This window comes from Corapipo altera, unplaced genomic scaffold, assembly GCF_003945725.1.
Source record: "Corapipo altera isolate COAL_440 unplaced genomic scaffold, ASM394572v1 23, whole genome shotgun sequence".
Classification (NCBI taxonomy): domain Eukaryota; kingdom Metazoa; phylum Chordata; class Aves; order Passeriformes; family Pipridae; genus Corapipo; species Corapipo altera.
In genome coordinates this window covers 20,589,253-20,612,922 of record NW_020884878.1, presented here as the reverse complement: position 1 = coordinate 20,612,922, position 23,670 = coordinate 20,589,253, and positions in this window count along the sequence as shown.

Sequence of the window (23,670 nt, the reverse complement as noted above, 5' to 3'; positions counted from 1 at the left end):
TGGAAATAAGCTATAATCACGGTAACCCTTCTAATATTTTTTGTGTCTTACATTTGGTCAGCTGAGCCTGGCTGGTTTCTGAGCTGGCTAAGCCAACCAGGAACATGGAGCTAAGCTAATCAAAGTAGTGATACCTTTGACTAGAGCTTGGGAGACCTGGAAAGGCATGGTGAGGATCAGTTGACTAGAGTTATGCAGTCCTGGAGTAGGTGCTGAGGGCCTGGCCCTGCCAAAAGGTGCAAGCAAGCACTGCACTGCCTGCACTGAGATGCCTGGGCTATCTGAAGGTCTCTCAATTAGAACTGGTCTCCTACATTTAGGGAACTGGCTGGTGCTCTCAGTATTCAGCATTATTCATGGTCAGAACTTTTATTGAGTGTATCTGCTTAAAAGAGCAGTGAAACGGCCAAAATCTTAATTTGATGACAGTTTTGTTTTGGTTGATTTTAGAAAATGAGTGGAAAGCAAAAATATAGAAAGTGATGTACACCTAGTGCTTACTCTCTATACACTACTTTGTTTTTAAAGGAGAGAAACTGAGTTCTCGCAGGATTTTTCTCTTCTTATGAATGATGGTGCCCTTTTGAAGTTTTTCAATATCAGGCAGAGGAACATATCTGAAGTATTTTTGCTAGGGTCCAGTCTCAGCAGAAATAAAATAGAATGGAAAGGTTTTGAATAATATTTGGATGCTGCAAGTTTTATGGAGAATTTTGTTTTTCTTTTGTTGGTGAAGTTTCTTACATTCATCTGCTTAATGCAACGTCAATAACTGAACCTCTTTTTCTTTTTAATCTCCACAGTGTGACTTTCTGTAACTATTCTGTTGAATTTATGAGATTATAAACCAAATATAAAACCTTATCAGAGCAGAAATAGAAGACTAGGAAAAGAGTTGGCCAAAAATGGGGAATTTCCACTCCATAAGAAATTCAGATATTTTGAGATTTGGTTTTGTATCTAACACTCTAATACTAAAAAAACCCTATGTTTGTTTCTTTTGGATTAAATATTACTCTATATATTTGCAAAGTTTTCAGACACTCCTGCCCTGATCACTTCTATTGATTGTGCTACTTACAGACCTGGGCTTCTCTGGACATCTTGTGAAATGCAACCCAATGGCTGGAAGTCCCCTATGTGAAGGGATGTAGGGGCTACAAGCAACTGATCTGTACTTCCTGTGAAGTACAACGTTAACCTGAACCGATGCATAGATGCATATTTGATATGAAACACAATGTTTGTTTGCAAAAAAAACAAAACAAAGAACTTGTATATTTTGACTGGAACCAGTCTGAGCCTCGGAGAAATCCCTTTCAGTGGAAAACTGAGAATGACAACAGGATTGAAGCAATTAAGCTAATTCCAGTTCTGCAAAACAGATGTTTTCAAAAAGAGTAGTATGTATAGGGAAATGTCTGAGCAGATCTTCGTTGTCTTCATGGCATGACATATCTAAACTTTATAAATGAATGGAATGTTTTGTCCCAAAACTGTGTAGTTTTGTGTTTTATAAACAGTCCCATTGTCCTGAGAGGTGAAAAACAACAGTAAAATACAAACCAAGGGCAGAGTTGGAGACATAAATCTTATCCTAAGTTTATACACAATGTAGGGAAATGAAGGAAACACACAAATACAGTAGGAACCATATGAATCTCTTCTTTTAAAGTTTAAACCAAAATCGCTTGGATTTTGTCTCAGACAAAACTGACATTATAACTTTAAATAAGGGTAAGTCATGTGAGTGTATATATACATTATCTATCTATCTATCTATCTAGATATGTCTCCAAATACACTAAGTAAAATTTAGAAGATGGAAAGAGAGAGACTGCTAGCAGGCATGTGAAGAGTCTGCCTACTATCAGGTGGAATTCAAAGTTATATTTATTTGACTTGGGAAATGTGATCTTTCTCTTTAAGTTCATCCTTTAATTTTAAAGCATAATTTGTTTTGATTGAATTTCTAATGTTAATTAGTGAGGCTTGCACCATTAAAGACATCAAGAACATATAATTATGTTCCTTATAATTATACCATAATTGTTTTAGTATGTTAAATGATCTAATAGATTTTTTCCTGTTTCAACAGCAGCACTACTACCATCTCTGTTTTATGAAATAACTGGCAAGCATTCAGTAGGTGCTTTCAAGCATTTCAAGTAAAGTTTTGATGGGTATTCATCTACTAATGAAATATTCATGCATTATATTTTTCTCTATGACAAGTGACTTTCTCTGAAGCGCCTAATGCTTGGTTTGCTTAGACAGATATAACATTCAATCAAACTAATGGAAACTGTGGAGTACTGTTATACTGGTTATTATTAAATCAAATTCTCTTGATAAATATTGAGTCTCTGATGTTAAAAAGCATTTCTAGCATGATGCATGGATAGTAAGGCAATAATCTGGCCCCTTGTTAAAAATGTTAATGTTACAGCTGTCATCATTTAACAATTAACATGATTTCTGAAGTGCAGAAATGCCTTAGAGTATTAAAAAATACAATCTGAATGCTGTTTGAGATTTTTCTATATTGTGTAAGCATTCATTCCCAATGTAGAACAATTGGACAAGTTTATATTACCAGCAAAGTATAAATATTTTGTCTGCTTAAAATTTAGTATTTCCTTCAAGAATCATTACTTGCATCCATGTCAATATGAAGAGATCAGTTTTGGTAGTTTCCCAGTACCTCTCCCAGAAAGCTGGAGAGAGCCTTTTTATAAAGGCATGCAGTGATTGGGCTAGGGGGTAATGGCTTTAAGCTGAAAGAGGGTAGGTTTAGATTAGAGGTTAGGAAAAGTTCTTTACTGTGAGGGTGGTGACTAAAACAGGTTTCCCAGAGGAGGCAGGGATGACTCATCCATGGAAGTGTTTAAGGCTGGGTTGGATGGGGCCCTGGGCAACCTGCATAAGCAGAAGGTGCCCCTGCTTGTGGCAAAGGTGTTGGTTAAGGGCCATTCCAACTCAAATCATCCTATGATTCTATGAACTTTAAGTTCATTACTTTCTGGATGACACTGTATTGGCTTCTTCCGGGAATCCGAAGGGACTTGGTAAAAGAGCCAGCTCAACTGGGAAAGTACCAAAGGAATGCTGGCAGAGAAGATGCAGAGATGGTCAGTAATGAAATTGCACTGTTTGATACCAATTAAAGGAGTGACCAAATATGTAAAAATATTTCACCCATTATTTGATCTGTTCTAAGGCACCCAGAAAATAGACACTGTAAGTCACACTCTCTATAAATAGGTAGGATTCACAGGCCCTGGTCAAAAAAATGGTCCTCTCTCATCACATGTCATGAAGGCATATGATTCTCTGCCTTCACAAAAGAATTTACAATGTGTGGATGCTGTGTGGATGCAATGCATGATATTCTGGGATCAGGTAACCTTTGCTCAAAGCTAAAAATAAGATCCAGATGCATTCTGAGGTCTGTATGAATGACTTTGAAAAACTGCCTAAAATCTAAACTAAACCATTGAGTCACCAGTATGCAGTGGCCTCCTTTGTCACCCTCCAGGCTGTTGAAATTGTGAAAAGATGTTAACACCAGGAAGACTGAAGCTTATTCCTTCTTGTGGGCCAATTCTGCCAGTTTTACACTGAGTTATTTGATTTAAAATACTACTATACAGTATTCAGGATCAGCTAAATTATTCTTTTGAGATTGCTGTTTTATTTTCTTTTTTTTTTTTACATTTAAATTTTGAAGGGCAAAGCATGGTGCTAGGAAAATTAAGGAATGTGTATAAAATTAAGGAGCAGTGACTCTGTAGGGAAAATGTTTACTCTGCAGGCTTTTCTCTTTAAAACACAACTGCTTTAAAGTATCACATTAAATTCTAATGTGTGTGTATTTAAAGAAACTACAATATATGTGAGAAAAAAACATGAAGTGCATAAGGTGGGGCTGCTGTGGCTAAGCACTCCTTCTAGTAGAATACTACAGTGAAATCCTACGTAAGTGGTCAGAACACAAGTAAGAGATGCCTGTGGGTAGTCCCAACCTATTCACAAACCCTTTTGAACAATTCTCCTACTTTTTTAAATACTGTTTTTGGCAAACATTTGATACTTGAAATACAAAATGCATGAGTCACCTACTGAGATGGGCACAGTATGTGGTTCATTGAATTTAGCTAAATTGTGAGTCATCTATCAATGGTCCTCATAGTGAACATACTTGTAATAATTTCACACATTACAAACAAGAGTAGGTATGATTTTTCAAGATTTTATCCAAGCATTTTTCACTCAGAGTTTTTACTCTTTTTATTGTGCTCCATTTGATGTTGTAGGAAACTGCTAACTTTTTAGTGATGGAGGATAAAAAGAATAGGTCATTTGTTGCTCATCAGTTTAAGCAACAAAGAACCAGAAATGCAAAACACAACATATCATAAAACACTGTCTGACAAAGCAAAGTCTGCAACATGAGATTGAATGAATACAGATTCTTATATAGCTATTGAGATTTATTCTTCTACCATAGCATACCAATTTCTGTTGAGATAAATAATTTTAAAATTCAGAAGCAGCGGTTCTGAAGCAGAGAGCTGCAAATTACCACAGATTCTGACTTGCCAAAGACACATGGTAAATTTTTGTGGGTTGTTCTGCCTTTTTGATTGTTTGTTGGTTTAGGGTTTTTTTTGGCATAGATTGTTTTCTTTTCTTTTTCTCTAAGAGGAACACTAATTAGTAGAAGAAAAAAAAGATGAAAAGTATGTGTGTATAAAATAGCTTCATAACTGTGGTCTGTTGGATACAGGGAATATGGTCTCTTTGCAGCAGAAAAACAAGAACATTCAGGCACAAAAGGTTTGAGCAGTTTTTTAAACGAATTCCTTAGAGGAACAGGAATTCAGCATCTCTATGATGAAAGTGGTTGGGTGGTCAGCCCCAAAATACTTTGCTTTAGCGCCAGTCTTTGATAAGAATCTTTCCCTGAATGTTTTCATGAGCATGAATGATGACATAGGCATTTAAATATGCCCCTGAAGTGGTTATTTCAGTAGCTATTTGAGACTTGGAGGCTGTGAACCCCCCCGTGCTCACAGCACAGGAACTGGCCCCTGCTCGGCTCTCTCTTCTTGCGCCCTATATTTTGTTCTTGGGGCGACCAGGAGGCCCCCGGAGCTTCCCGTGCGCGAATCTGACGATGGAATAACTAGTCTGTTATGACAAACCTGTATCTTGCGACTAAATCCCTCCGGAATTACACTTTACTCTGGAAAAAAACCCAACAAAACAAAACAACCCACAAAATTAGCCTTTTCTCCTGCCTCAGCCCTGGCATACCCAGTGAAGCTCTGCTGCGTCACCTTCAGAGCCATTCCTATTCTCTTGGCCTGCAGGTTACCTGACACCGCAGGAGACGGTGGTGCTGCTGGAGGAGCCGGGCCCCGGGGCTCCCCGCTGCTCCCCAGCTCCTCGGGACTCCCCGGCTCCCGGGCGTTCGGCGCGGAGACAGAGCAGTGCTGGCGGCGCCGCCCGCCGCTCCCGCCAGATGGTGCCCGTGTACAAGGGACACTACGGAGCCGGAGCGGGGCCGGGGATCGGGACCTGGAGCGGGTGTCCCCGCGGAGCGGGGCCGGGGCGGCGGGAGCGGTGTCCCTGCCACTGCCCGGTGGGGTGGCAGTGCCTAACCCAGCGGCGGCACGAAGACCCGGCGCTTCTCTTAGCGACTTTAACATCTCCCAAAGTCTGCAGCTCCGCCTTTGACCCCGGCCCCGCCGGGCTCTCCACAGCGGCCTTACAGAGCTCGTAGAGGCATTCGTCCGGCCTCCACCGGCTGGCACTCGGCTTTTCCTTCCAAAATTATGGGATACTTGTCAATGTGGAACAGGAGTGATTTGACAGGGGGGTGGATGAGCCTGAAAATGAGATCATGCGGCTATTCCAAAGCGCTGGTGGTTCATCAGCAGGAAATGTAGGGAGGAGCAGGAGGGGCACGCACAGCCAGAGGTGTGAGCTGTGCGCACCGGGGTGGCACCTCTACGCACACCCATCTGTCCCGTGCGATAGTTCTTGTTTTAACAAGTTTAATGAAAAGAAATAAATATGAAGTTCGTGTAGTCACTGTTAAAGAAGATGTCATTGTGTACTGGTGCAATTTCCTGATCAGAATGTTACTACTGAATTGCTAGTGTTTCATATTCTTTCTCTCAGAAGGAACTTCTGGTTATGAGTCAAATAAATCATGAGTGTTTGGGGGTTTTGTGGGTTTTTGGTTGGTTGGTTGTTTTTTTTGTGTTTCTTTGTTTTAAGAATAAATAACTATTTGGCTTGTGTGCACACATGAATACCTCTGCAATCCAGTGACAGAGAAACTTAAACAAATATAACTATTCCTGCTGATCTGGTAGCCACCAGCCTTGGAACCTGAATGTAGTGTGAGCAGGTCGGAAAAAAGCAACACCTCATTTTTTGACTCTCTTAAGAGTTATGCATTTTTTGGCACAAATTATCATCTGGACAAAATGCTTTACCTTCTTTGTTAAGCAGCATGAAGATGCCAGGGGAGGTGAAGATAGCATTGGGACCTGGAAGACCATGATTAGATAAGCTGTTTGAAAACTCTATTTTAAGAATTGGATGAAGCTGGCTTTTACATTTGCAGGCTTTACATTTTGAATGCTTATTTCTTATTTCATGATGTTTATGAGTTGCAATGAAGTAAAGCTTGAGGAGACAGAGTTATTTTCTGCTAAATCTTAATAAATGGCTAAGTCAAAAATATAAAATTCAAATATCGTGGTGTTAAAGGCACATGTCTCTGGCTAACTTAGGTGGATTTATGTCAGTAATTAAGAACCTGGCTGACAAAAGTTTTGAATTGCATACTGTGGAAAACAGGAGAGGACAGACATGGAAAAATTTAACGAAACCATGGCAACAAAGGGGCTCAGTAGCTCTATACAGGTAAGAAATGCAGGAAATGTATCTGTAAGATAAAGAGGCTTAGGAAAAGAAAACTCTGCAGCCATAGGGAGAGGGAAGCAGTTAATGCCTGACAGATAAGATCAAGAGAAAAAAGATTATCTTCCCTTAGGGTGATTAATCACTAAGAAAACTTCACACAACATCTCTTTCCCACTCAGAATTTATATCTGTGGTGTCTTGGGTGTGTTGTGAAAACTGTAAAGTATCAGTGCTTAGTTACTTTGCTGGTCAGAATATCAGAGCAAAGGGCCATGGAATGAGTACCAATCCTCCAGCCTTTCCCAGATGTATGGAACAAGAAGAGTCTGGAAAAGTTCTACTGGAATTTATTGGACAAATAATGGGACTTATAGGACAAACAGGTGACTAATCCTCATGGAGAAAAGGTCCATTTGGAAGGACTCCTACAATGATCCCTTGATCTTTAACTTCTTCATTAGCTGTGCTTAAGGGAACTATGTAGCTTGTCAGTCCTTAAAATTTATTAACAATGTTTTAAATCAGCATATTCATGGCTTCATAGCATTGTTTCAGGTTGTCTGGTGTGAATTTATTTTTTTGGACTCTATTTTCTCTTGTGAGGAATGTATTGTCTTCTTTGAGTACTCATTTATGTGGATCCAGAAGCACATGTATGTTTTGTTTATGAGAAATTAGAATTCTGAACATCAGGATCTTTCTAGAACATATATATAAACCCTGATTTTCATGCCTCCAGGCAAGGCTATAAAGAACAGAGAATTAATGGCTTTTCCCCAGCACTCTTCAGATGCAACCCAATGACTGCTCAGCTCATCCTTTTTGCGAACCTTAAAACCTGTAAAACCTTTCGTCAGAGGTGTGAAGAGCTTTTTTTCTTTCCTTATTTGAAATGAATATTTTTTGTAAGGCTATATCTGGCAGTCCAGGAGTGTTTTACATCCATGATGTCTTCTATGCCAAATTCTGAACCTTTGGGATTAATGTACAGGCACAGTCTGTCCTACGTAGGGAAAGTCAGGCCCCAGAGAAGTGTTCGGCATGTTTATCTCTCTCTGTGAATGCAAATGTTTGGGTATTCTTGGCTTAACATCCTTAACACTGGTCATTTCACGTAATTTTAACAACTGTAGTGCTGATAATGTCAGACTAATTCCCAAGCTCATGACATTGAAGTCTCCATGAGGGAGCCTCTGGTGGAAAATTAATATGGTTCCAAAAATCTTCATGGGATTCTTCAAAAAGAGGACCAAGAACATTATATTGCTTGATGTTCTCTCTTACCTCTTACATGGAGATACAGGATACACTGCTAGGTGATGTATGCAAAGGAAACCTCTGTAATAATCTCAACATCACTATCCATACTGATAAACCAATTAAGGAACAGTGGTGCATCCAAATAGGTGATTAAACACCTTGTCAAACAGTGTCCTCTACAAGGAATCAGCAGTTAACACTGATGTTTGTAGCAGCTGAGTCACTTCATAAAACCATATCTCTTCAACCCCACTCAACTAATTGCTTTCACTGGTTTCAATTGAAAAATCTTCCTTCCTTTTTGTGGACAGAAACCTTGAGAAAAATTCTGTTGTATCACACTGGAATGATACTGCAGATGACCATTGTGGCTACTAAGGATTCATGACCATTACTGCACACCAAGGAAGTGATGCTACTGTCCACCAGCATCTTCAGCCACAGATGATCTACACTAAAGTCAAGAACCATCCTTCTGTGCATGAGCAGGATGAACTGTTTTTGTCAGTCATTCATAGTAAGATCTACTCACACATGGAGTAATCATTTATCCTATGGTAGTGTTCTGAGATGCTACAGCCAGGCTGGACACCCACCCATATCACTGTAAATTCTGAAGGGTTTTCAGGAACTTCCTATACAGTAATGGAGATCCTCAGAGTCCATCACCCACCCCAGTGAATGTAAGTCCTGGAAAGACCTCATTATCCTACACACCTACAAGGCCATGAAATTCTAAGGAGTGCCTGTTACAACTGGGCAATTTACCACTCTCCCAGTGTTGTACACTAGCTGTACTGCCTAACCAACACTGAGGAACTGAACAGGAGAGAAGTCGTGGAAGTTGTTCATCAATTGCAATTGCACCAGCAGAGGCTGATAACCATTGTCATAAAATGCTGCAGGTCAGAAATGGCCTAAACCACAGAAAATTCAAGTGAAGCAATTGAAAACTTTAGAAGAAAAAAACAAGCCTAAACAAGCCAGAAGCTGCAAAACCACAGGGAAAAGAAAACCTTATTTCTTGACACTGGATTCTAATTTGAATAAAAACAGAGTTCAAGGCTTGCTACAAAGGACCGAAGAGATCAGATGACTAACTGGCAAGAGTGAAAATGAGGATTAGAAGTGGCAGACGGGAACCTGAATTGGAACACAAACCAAAGCTTTCTGCAGCTGAAGAGGCTTGGCAAAAAGGATCAAACCATCATGGATAACGAAAGCTTCAGGCACAATGAAGATGAAATAATGCTTGCAAAATCCCAGGTTGTGATAAAGAAGACCAATTGCCTAAAACAGCATTTTAAGTGCCCATTTCTGCTATCTGGCTTTTTGTGGAGTATTTTTGATTAATTAAGTTTTGGTTAACATACAGTATTGAAATTTAGATGATGCACTAGATAATATATTTTTTTTTGGAATTTAAATGATTTAAATAGTGTATAAGTCAGAACCAATTCCTTCTGTTACAAGTACAAAATTTCAAGGGACCGATGGTGTTTGAGGGGATGGAAATTTGGCAGCAATTGGGTCTAATGAACACCTTCATGAATATGATATGTGCCACTCTCTTTTCATAGTCAACATAATCCAGGCAATGTAGGGGAACTGAGCTGTCTTCAGCTCTGTTGATTCAGTTCCTCATTAGACAGTTGGTGCTGCTGAATTGGTACTTGCCTTTTACTGGAAAAGCTGCTAAGGTATTTGTCCTTGCAGAGTTGTATACAAGCGTGATGAAGCAAGTCAGGGAGCACTGCTGACTGCTCAGCTGCTCCTACCCAGATTGTCACGTTGACCCCAGCTAATGTATTTATCTCAAATAGGCCAGCATAGATTCACTGGAGATCTTCCCTGCTTCTAGTGTCATTAATAGGCATAAAGTCCATGGGATCACCAAAATGTTTGCAAGCTATTCGAATTATGGCTTTCTTCAGCTTTGAGCCCTCCTTCTGGCTGTGGAGGCAATCAGCTCTATGCTCAGCTTTTGCTGAGCTTTGACAGCTCTGTGGTGTGCTGTCATCTGCAGCGCTTCTGGGCTCTTTTTCAAGTGCTAGTCACTGCTTCATCTTTCTGGTGTTGTAACCTCATGCTTTCTGAGATGTTGTAGGAAGCTTCCATGGCTAGCCGGGGTCACAGATAAGCAGAAAAATGTGACAATGAACCTCAGAGATCTCAGCAGAGGCTGGGAAATCATGGAAACACTCACATGAGTGGGCGCGGGAGCATCTCTGTTTGCACAGCAGTACCTGGACCTGCAGATAGCCATTTCCCTGCAGAAATAGCAAAGTCATACTGTTTATCCTCAAATACCATTGTAGTGATTTGAGAAGCAGAATTCATAACAGATGGCCCATTACAGGGAGAAACAGGAGTTTGGTCTTCTCTAATGTTTCAGGCACATCTTTGACCCTTTCTGCAGGATTTTATACCATTTCCAGTCCCAGATGTGGTGACCTTGCATAGGTTTTGTTCTTCCCTGCTTCCTTCTGCGTTTGGTATTCTGTGGTGGGAAGAAGTGAGTTCATCCTGCTTCTTCATTTCCGTGTCCTACCTTTGATAGGACAGCCATCTGAGGCTCCTTCCAGATAAGTAATTCAGAAAAACTTCTCTAAATTGTTCTGAAGGCCAAATTAGCTCTTTGATTTTTACTGTGGGAAAGATGTAGATGGCTAACAACGGTGGCAGCAAATTACCTTTTTCTTATCCCTTGATCTGGTCCTGAGTATAGCTTGGCTATAACTGTGCAGTAAAACTGGCGTTGCGATTGATTGCAAGTTAATAAAATCTTTCTGTAAAAAGATTTCTAAGGTGAGCCAGATGTGTTTCAGCAAGAGGGGAGGAAATGGAAGAAAGAGGAGTTGCTTCTTGAGGGGTTCTTTTGTATATTTAAAGTATCTCTAAATACAGTTGCAGAGGCTGGGTCACAAATCTTGCAGTCAGGTGAAATATAAAACAATGTGAATAACAGAGTGAGTATAAATAAATATTCTTTATAAGACTGGTTGAAAACTCTTGCCCAACAAATTCTTTGACATCAAATAAGGCAGATAATCATAAAATTGTGGGTTTTTTTCTTTTCATAATATAGGTTTTTCTTAACAATATTGAAATTTCTCACCCACAACAGGGATTTGAAAAGGTGCCTTTTTATTGACTGAAGTTGTTGAGGCTGGAGTTGAACAAAACTTCTGAATAAGTAGAAAGCTGTAGCTTTGGTTGGACCAAAACCAGACCTTATGACCAGAATTATGCACCCAGTAATTCCCACATGGAAACTGTGGGGGTTTTTGTCTACTTTTCTGTCTCAGCTCGACACTCTTATCTGGATGACTTTTGTAGGGCACATATTATCAAGGCTAGGAGTGATGACTTTTTCAGCTGGATGGAAAACCACCTTGTACTGAGCCTGGGAAGCCACGGTGAGTGGCAACACGAGTCACAGGGGCAACATTTCCAAATATTAATTTTTTGTATTTGGCCAAAAGAATTGAACTAAAATTTCTTTTTACTCCTAAATTGAAATTGAAAAAATGCTCCAGGGAAAATGCAGTTAAACAAGTTATTTTTTTTCATCCTAGTATTCCAGTGTGTCTTCCTCCCTTGCAGTCTCTATCAAGATTTCTGTATTCCTTGCAGCTAAAATGTCTGTCTTCATCCATTAAAAAGAAGAGAAATGAGTGGAAATGCTGCCATATGGTTGTGGTGTGCTCTGCTCTGGCTGCAGGCTGCTGCTGCTATGTGCCAGTTACCTGGGAGTTGCGGGACCAGCAAGTCCTCTGGGGCCAGTAGGATGCTGCAGCTGGGACCAGCACATACCACTGACCCAATGCAAGGTTCCTTAACCTGAGAGTTGCTTTCTGGTAGCACCATAAAAAAAGGCATAGAACTTCAGAGAAATTTTGGAGAAGCCAGCTTATGCTACTGTATTACTCCAAGGTTAAAATCCTTCTGCTTACAGTTTGTTGGTCATCCCATTTTTGAGGCTGGCTGGTGTTGCTCTTTGTTCTGAACACTAACCCAACTTTGTGGCACGATCAACACCTCCTTGGACCTGGGAACCTCCTTTAGTGAGAACAGCTTTTCTTCCTCCTCCAAACCACAAATACAGGGTTACTCTCTTCTGCTTGAAGTATCTTTGGCCATCTGATCCCTTGGTATTTTTCAGTGACTTCTTGGGTCCTTGACTTGACCTACTGGGGTGTCTTTGATTTTGGTTTATGTGTGTACAAGATGTATTGGCCCATATAAAATATATATAGTATGAGAAGGGCTAAACTTCCAGTTTACTTGATACACGAGAGGAATGTCTGTGCCTGTGCCTTTCAGAATGACTAATTATGTTCTAATGGTTCAGTTGACTTGGAAATAGTGACAGGGACACATAAAAGGAGAAGGATAAGGAAGATGTGTTTGTGGGTAAACAGAGCCATACAGGGTTGCATGTTTCCTGATTTAAAGAGACAATGTGGTTTGATATCACTAGGACTGGTGGAGTGTTTTTGGGGTTATTTTTCCCACCATTCTGACAATGACTTACTATGTGCCCTGGGGTAAGTAACTTTCTGAATTTCTTTCACTTTCTACTTTGCATTTGCTATTTGGATTGCAGACTCACTGGCGAAATGGAGCTTCTCCCCTGACATATTTGTGCAGCATTGAACTCAGTAGAACTGTGTCTTAATTAGAGTGTTCAAATATGTAATGCAAATAATAATAATAATTAATTAAACATTTAATCATCATCAGTGTTTACATAACATTGCTGGCATTTCATGCAAATGTTTTATCCAAATATTTTGTGGGAGTTTTCCCATGTATTCTCTTTAAAATAGTGCTATACATCTTCATAAGGGAGAAAAAAAAGTATTTTTTATGGTTTAGGATCATTATCTCTCTCTCTCTTTTAAAATATTCTCTATTGCAGCTAATAATTTTTTCCAACCATTTTAAAAGGCTGTATTTGGTTTAAGGATATTGGACGTTAGACAATAACTAGTCTTCCTTTTATGATAGTCCCTGTCCTCATAGACGCTCTTGAAGTAACCTACAGTGTAGGTTTCCACAAAGAATATCTTGCAGATGCTGAAATGCACAGATTTATTTAATTGTTTTTATATAGTTTAACCAGCTGATTCTGTATAGCATGAACTTAATTACAACAAGCTGAGTATGGTGTTATCCCAAAAGTTTAGTTAGTCCATGCTGTTGCTAACACCGGTGAAAAGAGTGCTCAGAAGTGTCAGATCTCAGGCGGTGGTCAAACTTGAAAATGATTCATATATATAGCATCCCTCTGTAGATGAAAAAAAAGGAGACTCAAAACATGAGAAGAAATAATGCCAGCACTATAAATGGCAAAATCTTATGAAATACAAAGCTATACACGGCATATTGCCAGGGCAAAAGCAGTTTTGATCTAAAACTGGTGGCAGAGTTACCACTCTGTGCCTTGTTCTGGGTTCTGCATTACCACTGGATAGCAAACCAGGTTCTGTTATTGCCAATACAACACAGAAGAAACATTGTCTCTGAACAATGTTCAGGAGGCAGAAAAGCTACATGTTTAATTATTGCAAGTTGAGTTTGAACCTGAAAGCTGCCTAGCTGCCCAGCTGCTGGAGTACTGTTGTGTGAGAACACACCCAGGGACCTACAAGGCTCTTTGCCCTCTCTCTACAAATCCGTGTGGTCTGTAGGTAGTTCCCAATACCCCAGCACAGAGTCAGTGGTCAAAGCTATCTGATCAGAAGCAAGACAGAAGGAGATTGCTGTGGCTGTCCTCTTGTGACAGAGAAGTCATTCTTAGCAGTACTGCCCACCAGAAAACACTGTCCTTCTCAATGCCACCTAATTGGGTCTCTCACTTGGAGCTAACGTGGGGTTTGTTAACAAAGTCTAGATGGAAATATAGAAAAGGCAGATTTGCATAATATCAAATCAGGATTTAATGAGAGCATGTCTGCTGTTTGCTCTGTCATGGGTGGTATGTGATTGCATTTCCTATTTCAAATGGTGGTTTGAGGGGTTGCTGGAAATAGTTATTTTTTTTAAATTTGGTTCACTTGTCCCTATTAGTCAGGAGAGTAGTGGGGCAATGCTTCCCTTTACCAGACCCATTAATCTGTCTCCACAACTCCTATACATTTTCTCCTTCTCTACAGACTAGACTGATTTCCAGAATAAAAGACTCCACATGCTGGTTGTAGTTCCAACCAGTGCATAGGAGGGACATCCATGGAGAAGAGGGAGAAAGGAGATCTCCTTCCTGTTCCTTCTCCCTTGTTTTTTAGGTAAGAAGCTGCTAAGGGAAAGCTTCATATTACTTCGTCCTTCGGGAGAGTTTTTCAAAGAACCTAGAAACATTGTAGTCACTAAAATATTGTCCCTCCCTAATTTTTCCAATGCTTGACAGCAGGTCTTTGGTTAACCTGGGCAACAATATTTTTTTCTCTACAGAACCGCAATTCAGTTCCTGCAGGAGTGTTACACGTGTTCTTGGAATGTATGCACACTCCAAGTGTGTGAGGCACCTGTGCTACTAGGTGGCCCTGCTTTATCACAACATTTAAGTTAGGAAAAGTAATTTCACTTCGTTCTATTAAGATAAGGAGTAAATAATACGGGGTCTGTAATCAAGGACAAGACAATACAGTTTTGTTTTTTAAACAAGACCCTTTTTTTTGTTGTTGTTTTATTACTTCAGCATCTTGGCCAGTTTGAAAGCTGGCTATTAGCTTCTCCATCCTACCCTGGAGTGGATGGATAAGCACTCCTGGGGCTATTTTCTCTCTTCCAGGGCATCTTTTCACCTTCCCTGCACTAGAGTATCTGACTTCCAAAATCCCTTATAGTAACTGGGCAACGTCACCAGTTATTGTGGTGGATTGATCTTTTCTTCAAGCTTTCTGATAGAAAGCTGTTATTGTGCTGCTTAATTTGTGTGTCTTCCCTTGCCTGGATGGCTTTTCTTGTTAAAATTTCCTACAAGCAGTGATAAAATTTCCTGGATTATGGATCTTGAAAAATAATTGGGTTTTTTAGACTTTTACTCACTTTGGTATAGGCATCATTAGAAGACAAAACATGATTCAAGGCACAGTGACATGGCTAAGAGGATATTTGGGTGGAGAAAAGACTCTGCACTGTTCATTAAGTGGAGATGAATCAGAGAGGTGTTCCACAAGAGATGTCTGTTCCATATTCCACTTGGATAATGAACAGGTCTGTGGCATTGAAGGGAATGGCTTTCAGCAAGCTTATTTTTGGCAATACAAGCTATTTGGCACACTGGTTCTCTTAATTTCAACTTCACCAAAAAATGTAGTCAAATTCCTTTATGAAAGCAAACCAGGAAAAAAAGAGAAGTCTGTGTCCAAAGCAAAAAATAATTAGAAGTACGAAAGACTAAGGTGGTGATTTTTTGGGGAGGGGGCTTGGAATTACCATTGTTTGGTAATGCAGGGCAAGTGCAGTGGGTGGAACACAGCTGTGGGTGTTTGGAAGTAGAAAGACAAGAGCTGCAGCAGGAGAGGCAGGAGAACTCAGAGTAGCACTGCCCATTAGAAGAAGGCAAGACTAAGCTTCTTGTGAGCAGGCTGGTGTTTGAAAAGGCAAGCTAGGAAGCATGTTCAGATGAACTGTTTCTTGTCTGTTCCTATTGTGCTCTAGAAAGAAGAATGATATGTACATTCATCGTTTAAACTAGACTAACACTGCAATGACATAAGGAAAACTGCAGTTCTTGGAAAACCTCTTGCCCTGTCCTGTATATAGTTGTCTTTTGTATTAGCCTTTACTAGATCATTAAAATTCATAGATTAATAGAATCATAGAATGTTTGGGGTTGGAAGGGACCTTTAAGATCATTTAGTTCCAACCCCCTGAGCAGGGAACCTTCCTCTAGACCAGGTTACTCAGAGCCCCATCCAACCTGACCTTGAACACCTCCAGGAATGAGGAGTCCACAACTTCTCTGAGCAACCTGTACCAGTGTCTCATCATCCTTAAAGAGTTTCTTCCTAATATTGAATCTAAACCTACCCTCCTTCAGTTTAAGGCCTTGTCCTACTGCTCGTGCAAAGTCCCTCTCCAGCCTTCTTGTAAATTCCCTTAAGGCTGCTATAAAGTCTCCCTGTAGCCTTCTCTTCCGTGTACTGAACAACCCCAACTTTTTCATCCTGTCTTCAAAGGAGAGGTGTTCCAGCTCTGTGATCAGCTTAGTGGGTTTCCTCTGGACTCATTCCAACAGGTTAACACCTTTCTTGTGTTAGAGGCCCCAGAGCTGGATGCAGTACTCCAGGTGGGGGTCTCACAAGAGCGAGGGGAAGAATTACCTCCCTTGGCTTGCCGGCCACAATTCTTTTGATGCGGGCCAAGATACAGTGGGCTTTCTGGGTTGTAAACACTCATTGCTGAGTCACGTTGAGCTTTTTGCCCACAAACACCTCTGTGTCTTTCTCCTCAGGGCTAGTCTCAATCCGTTCTCCTCTCAGACTGTACTTGTGCTTGACATTGCCCTGACCCAGGTGCAGGACCTTGTACTTGGCCTTGTTGAACTTCATGAGCTTTGCACAGATCCACTTCTCAAGCCTGTCAAGGTTCCTCTGGATGGTATCTCTTCCATTAAGCATGTTGGCAGCACCACATAGCTTGGTGTTGCTGGCAAACTTACTGAGGATACATTCAGTCCCACTGTCCATGTCATCAACAAAGATGTTAAACAAAGCCAGTCCCAATACTGACCCCTGAGGAACACCACTCATCACTGCTCTCTACTTTGACATTGCATCATTGATCACAACTCTTTGAGGGTGATCATCCAGCCTATTTTTTTATCCACCGAGTCATCCATCCATGAAATTCATGTCTCTTCGGTTTAGAGTCAAGGGTGTTGTGCAGGACAGTGTCAAATGCTTTTCACAAGTCCAGGTAGATGACTTCTGTTGCCCTGCTGTAACCCAATCCTAGAAAGCCACCAAAGTTGTCAGACATGATTTGCCTTCAGTGAAACCATGCTCTCTGACACAAATCAGCTCCTTATTTTCCATGTGTTTTAGCATACTTTCCAGGAGGATCTGCTCTATGATTTCACCAGGCACTTAGGTGAGACTGATCAGGCTGTAGCTCCCTGGGTCTTCCTTATTACCCTTTTCAAAAATGGGCATTATGTTTCCCCTTTTCCAGTCAGTGGGAACTTCACCAGACTGCCATGACTTCTCAAATAAGAATGGGTAGTGGCCTAGCCACTTCCTCAGCCAGTTCCTTCAGGACCCACGGATGTATCTCATCAGGTCCCATGAACTTGTGCACCTCCATGTTTCTTAGTTGTTCTCAAGCCTGGTCTTCTCCTTCAGTGGGCAGTTCATTGTCCCAATTCCTCCTTTCAAGAAGCAGTGATTGTTCAAGAAGGCCTTTTTTTTGTGTGTAGAAGGAGAACTACAGTACTAAAAAAAATAAGTGTATTGAGACTTCTTTCTTCTTCAAATCCAGAAGAATTTTAAGCAATCTCTATTCCCACAAAAATCATAACTGCCCAAATCTGCTTCAAACACATCTCACCTTTCTTCTAGGATTTACAGCCAGGCGGTAGTAAACACTACATTTGCTGAAAATAGAACATCGGGGGATAGGAATCAGAACCTCCTATAAAATTAGCTCAAAATAGGTGATGAGTTTGCACAATAAAAAAAGACAGAAAAGAAGTTGAAATTCTTTCAGTATTTTAAAAATTAATTTGATGTCTCATTTTAAAACTGATTTCAGAGTCAAAGTGCTGAACCTGGAAGTGGATTTTAAAAATAAGCTACAAAAGACAAGCCTCTAAAAACCAAAATGGAACCCTTTCCCCCATGTTTCAGTTCAGTCACTGAACTGGAAAAACACAATTGATTTTGGTAGTCTGAATCTGGTACTGTTGTCCCTGAAAACAGTATGCAACCTTAGCAGGCATTTCTTACCATCTGAAATTGTGTGCTGCCTAAAAGAAAACTCAGGGAGAAAAAAAACTCTAGGGGAACTTAATTTTGGAGGTAAGGTGAGGGAAGGTTTTAATGATGCCTCTCAGGCATTGGAGTTACAACTTACACACGCTGCTCCCCAATCCAGTATTACAATGTTTTTAATAATGTCCATCCAATCCCTGAGTTGTCCACCCTCTGGCCTTTGCCCCGTTCCACCCTGTGATCCTCCCCTCAGGAACTGGGTCTGGGGTCGTTTTGGGACCACTCCTTCATCATCTTCCTCGTCTCCGGACACAGAGTGCACACAGAGCACACAGTCCTTGGTTTTATCTTGCAGTTCAGGCTAGGGAGCAGATGTTCCTAAACAGTAGAAGACCTACCTTGAAAGAAGACTAAATGGAATTTAAGGGGGAATTGATATGGGGAACATCGAATGGGTTAAGAGGGTTGGGGATCTGCATAGCTACTGTGCTAAAGGGTGAGGGAATGAATGCAGCTGCTTCTAAAATCTACGTTTGCTATATAACTATTTCTAAAACTTATAAAAATTGGAATCTAAAAACCTTAAGGCAACAAATGAGTCTAACAATTTTAGATGTATAATAATTATTCTTTCTGGCATTCTATCTGACATATAAACTGAATAGCAAGGCTGTACCTACTTGGCCCTCAGCCTCTACCTTTTTCACAAGCCTGGCAGGAGCTTATTGGGCATAGGTGAGGTCTCATCAGTCTAGAGAAAAGAAGACTGAGGGGGGTTGCCACTAATGTATATAAATATCTCAGAGGTGGGTGTAAAGAGGATGGTGCCAGACTCTTTTCAGTGGTGCCCAGAGACAGGATGAGGAGCAATGTCCATAAATGGTAAAGTTCAGTTTTTACACTATTTGCTGCAAAGTGGGCTTTGCTAGTGATGTTAATATTTACTAATGACAGTGCCAGTTATTCCTGATGTTCTGGAATGATTAGTTTGTTCTAAATGAACTAGAGATTACAAATAGCTAATTTTTTGCTAATGGTTAATCTAAGACTTTAATCTGAGAAAAATCCATTTACAAGTAAGAATCAGACTAGATTTATCCACTGCATCAGAATAGATCCCAGTGGTGATCATTAGTAAACGATTTTAAAAAGCAGTAGAAATGGAAAAGATTTGGAGGGATCCTTGCAGAAAAAGGGGCAGACTTCATTCTGAGAGGTGTTAATGGGAGTGTAAGGTCATGGATGAGAGAGGTGCGTATTCCTGTCGAGTACTGTGTCCAGCTTTGGACATGGTACTTCCAGAACAAAGCAGGTCTTTGGAGAGAGAGGCCGCAGGAATAATAAAGAAATTATACTTGCTAAACTATGTGGAAAGCACAATATATCTGTATCAGTTTGTGCTAAATAAAGAGAAATACAAAAGGGAACAAGACACAGTTCTTTCAGTATGTCACATATGTCATTAATAGAATGACAATAAGTTATTCCTTATATCCCCTGCAAGGAGGACAAGGAATTTAATGGGTTTTCCTCAAATGGGTCAGTGATAATATCTGCATATACCCAGAAGTCTGAAGCATAACCTGAACACTATTTGCAATACATTTACCTGCTTTTTCAGCTTTTATGTATTCTGTTAATATGTTATTTCATAACCTTAATGTTTAATCTTCCTTACTTTTGTAACCAGTTTTATTGATAATTCCATCGATTATTTGTATTGTTATTCATAGTATGAATATTTATTCTCACCCAAGACATGTTGGAAATTTTTCTTAGACTCACCCAGATAACTAACAACTGTGCCATCATTCTCATTTTAGGGTGGCACTCACAGAACTACTAGAAGTGGCTGCTACCACTGTGTGGTGAGTGGTGGTTCGTAGCACATGAACCAGAACATCATGGCACCATCATTCCTACTCCTTATACTCAGGTGGGCAGAGGTGGATGCTCAGCATCCCATTGTGCAGAGCATGGATGTTCAAGATATACAGAGGAACTGGTCCTAAATGTTGAGCAATGAGATTTGACAACAAAAAGCTGCAGTGAAGTCACAATCTATGTGACAAGGACTATAAGCATTTATACCAAGAGTAAGATTCTATGTACCTCTGTATTTTATTAGAAGATAACTCATACATAACATTTCACAGAGTAACATTCCACATGATAATTCCATGCAATATGACCACCTTAAGTAAAATATAAAAGAAGAAGCACATTTTATTCAAAAAATGAATATGAGAAAAATTGAATTACAACTGATACACTAGGTGATCTTTTTTTTGGAGATGATTAATTCCATGTGACCAGGCTGAACATAGGCTGTACAAATAATACTGAATGTTAAAGAACTCTGTTGAAAAGGCTAGTATCTGTAAAAAAAAAAACCAACCAAAAAAACACTGAAAAAATTACACATGGCATAAAACCCCTGGAACAAAAGTACTTCATTTGTGCCAATGCAAATCTTTTCATTCACTTCAGTGAAGGCAGATTTTATCTACCATTTCACCTCACATTATCTTATAATATGAAAATAAGATTCTGCTACCAATGTAACTAGAGAATTAGAGTACAAGATAATCTTCTCTGTAAAATGGCAGGCTTTTGTTCAAAATGTCCACAATCATTGGTTTTATCTGCCTTATCATGTCTTTTCCTCTCTGATGAATGCAAACTGTTTGGGTAATTTGCTTTGACCAGATCTGTGTCTGTGAGATCTTAAGTGGAAAAACTATTTGCATACTTAAGAATCCTGAGAACAGAGAGCGGCATTATAGTTTGGGATTTAGTTGGGGTTTTTTATCCCCTGTGCTGGGCCAAGAGAGACACTTTACATTTATATGTAGCAATTACCATTCCTAATTTTTGTAATTAAACTGTCTTGTGAAAAATTTAACATATAAAGTAGAGGCTACCAGGCTAAGCTTCCTGCTATTTCCTTCCTTCATTTTTAATATATCAGGCCATAAAAGTTTGGCTATCTTTTTCCCTCTTTTCTTCTCCTCTGACCTTGTTTCAAAGTTGTTTTGCAAAGTATCTTCTCTCAAAAAATGTGGTCTCCAAAGTAAAGGTAGTTCACTGGAATTGTTATGCAGAAATACTAAAGGGTTGATTCCCTTATTTTTTCTAAATTAGTTGCAGAAGTTAAGTATTTCACACACAAAAAAAATTGTAATAGATTGGAAATTGCAGCTGCTACCTTATGCCATTTTTTGTTGAAAATATCAGCACTGCTTAAGACGACTGACAAAGAAGCACTGACAAAAATGAAATCTATGCAAAACTACATGTCATAACAGTAGTTACTGAACTGGTTATATATGTGTGTGTGTATGTGTGTGTTTGACAAAATGCACAAATCTGCCTACAGGCAGGACCTTCGTCCTGATGGCAAGAGTGATGTGATGAATAAAGCACACCGCTGTGGCTACATCAGTACAGAGAAGTCCGTAGAAAATGACCACACCCCTTTTGCCTATGAAAAATTTTATTTTAAAAATCCAAACAAGCACGTGTTATTAGCAATTTTTTTTTTCATTTGTATTGAATCATCCAAGGGTAATTCAGAGGCTGAAAGAGAAGCAGTGCTAATTGGAAGTATTCTCTCTGCAAAAACTACAAAGCAGAGAGTAATACACTCAAATGAGAAGTGGTAGAATGCTTTTACTGATAATACTCATGTACAGTTCTTTATCCTTTTTGACCCCTGGTCACTGGAAAAATGTAAAACCTATGGTTAAAGATATGTATTTTTTTATATTAAAAAAAAATGGCTGTTGCTGGTAAGAACTGAAACAGATACATTATCTTCCACTAATAAGTTCTCACTTTTTCACAGGGCTGCAGTGTTGTTTAAAGAATATGGAAATAAAACTTGCATTTTTCTCTGTCTCTTATGGTGGTGTTTCAGATTATTTACAAATAAATGTATTTTAAATAATGCTTTGAACTTGTGCAGCTACTCTCACTCAGGAGTGAGATACTGTAATTCTGGGAATTCTACTTCAGGATATTTCAAAGCAAATGCCAAATTATTACATTTTAGACTATAATCTAGTTAGAAACTCACATAACATTTCTACGATGTATAAAAAAATTGTAATTAATTTCCATTATCAATAATGTAGCATGTGTGACCCCTAATGTGGATTTATGATGTTTAAAATTTTACAGATATGAATTCATAGTTCCTTCATTTTGTGAATTTCAGTAAAAGTGCAGCATTCTATGTGAATTTTAGCATTAATTTTTTCAGGTTGCTCAGACTCACAGTAAAGAATTTGCTTATACTGTAAAATAGAACTGCCTGTATCAGTGAGCAAAGAAGATCTTATGTCCAGATGCTTTATAATTTATATGTGTTTTTTAAACTATTGAAAAAGTGCAGCCTGTGGGCAGGGAAATCTCATTACTTAAAATTTGCAGTTCAAGAGAATTTGAAGTTGTACAAATGGATTTTAACTTTGATAAGAAAATTGATTGGAGATTGTACATTGTGAATACATTAGGTTTATAAAGACAAAACATGCATGAAGGGCAATTACTGCTAGTGTTGCTATATTAGTATGAATGTTAATAGCATGTTTGTTTTTGAAATGGGTTATGCATTCTGGTAAATGTCTGCTTGAATCTAGTCATCTGTGTATCACTTGTCTAAGTACTCTCATTTAAGATGCCATATCCCTTCTTGTAGCAATAAAGGGGTAAAGCAACATTAATATTAAATAATTAGAAAAACAAAAGGGGAATGATTAAACATATTTACATAATTGAAATAACACTGAGTCGCAGTGGGAAATCGGGACAATGTTGTCTCCTTTCAAAGTAATTCATAATTCAGATTTTTAATTATGGCATATTCATTCATTTAAAGATGATTCTGGATGAGAGGGCCACTAATGAAATACAATCATTAGCATCTAAACAAAGTAATTTAGAAAGTCTCCTTTCGGGGAAAAGATTTCTAGAACATCATCAATCACACAAGATATGCAAAAACAAGCAATTAAACCACACACAAGAACTACAACAACCTTATATATTAGTAATGTACACATGAAAACATAACTGATTACAATGATTAGAGTAGGGTAGTGTGGTTAATTTGTATGTTATGTAGCAATTTCATGGAAGAATGTACCAGGACAGACACATCTCACAAAAAATGAATGCCATGTCATTGATATATGTATTAAATATACTAATGTCATTGTAGTCACTGTCAAGTTATCAATAAAAAAATCCAGTGACGAGAATCTGGAATCATGTTCTTCAAAGACACATAACTCCTCTACTATGAACTGTGGGATATGGTTTTGGTTGAATTTTATTTGTTTGGGTTTTTATTCTGGTTTGTTTTTTTGATTTTCTTTTTATTTATTTTTTTTCCTATTTGTATTGTATTTGATTTTGTCAAATTGGCAAAATATAGGCTTAGGAAGATATTTCATGAGAGAAGCAGGTGCTACATTAGTTTCTCATTAACTACTCAAATCCTGCTTTGGGCTTATAGCAACAA